Source organism: Pinus tabuliformis, chromosome 4_2 (genome assembly GCF_031772625.1).
Source record: "Pinus tabuliformis cultivar Carrire ecotype Pingquan chromosome 4_2, CPIR1, whole genome shotgun sequence".
Lineage (NCBI taxonomy): Eukaryota > Viridiplantae > Streptophyta > Pinopsida > Pinales > Pinaceae > Pinus > Pinus tabuliformis.
In genome coordinates this window covers 963,484,736-963,485,657 of record NC_142304.1, presented here as the reverse complement: position 1 = coordinate 963,485,657, position 922 = coordinate 963,484,736, and positions in this window count along the sequence as shown.

The window sequence follows — 922 nt, the reverse complement described above, 5'->3', positions numbered from 1 at the left end:
CAAATGGAAGGAAGCTCCTACTCCCTGATCAAGTTTACTGACCACTATCAGAAGGAAGCTACTACTCCCTCACTGAAGGCTCCAACCCTTAGTACCTTTGTGGACCATGTTTCAAAATCTTTCACACTCAATCCACCTGACTCAATCACAAATAAAAACCTACAAGCCACGTTTCATCCAATTTTCAAAGCAAACCCAAAACCAACAACATACTCAATCTGAATTACTGAATACCAAAACCACATTAATCAAATAAATCTGCTCAATAAGTCATCGAACTCCAGCTTACTAACATTGTCAAATACCAAGCCAACCTCTTTGCTCATAAACACTGTCAAAAAGTAAGCTAAAACGTTTTCTCATCAATACTATTAAATACCAAGCCAAAATCTTTACTCAAAATAAATCTCATACTCATCAAAACATTTCCTTGACACTCAACAATCACTCTTCACAATAAGCACAACAATTTCCCTCATAAATTGGTCATTAAGTCAATGTAACCATAAGACAATATGTCCCAACAAACATGTGACAATTCTGCAATTATCTCTGTATAAGATGACATTCATACATGAATATCATCATCAAGGTCATTTTCTACTAAAATCTAATGGAAGAACAAACACATTGCTCATATCTCAATTCAACAATACCTCTACATAATATGAACAACAAAAAACTCAAACAACATTGATAATGACAATTCTCAGTAGAAAACAACCAACTTCACTAGCTTTAATAGAAGACAAGCAACAACATCATTTACATTAGACTCATTAGTCGCTGTCCTCTGTTTTTCGTCCTCCATACAACATTTGTTATACTCAAAACACTAATACATTGCCTCTGCGAATATAAAACTCAAACGACAGCAACAAAAGTTGAGTTTAGATCAAATATTCAGTGAAACTAAGTATAA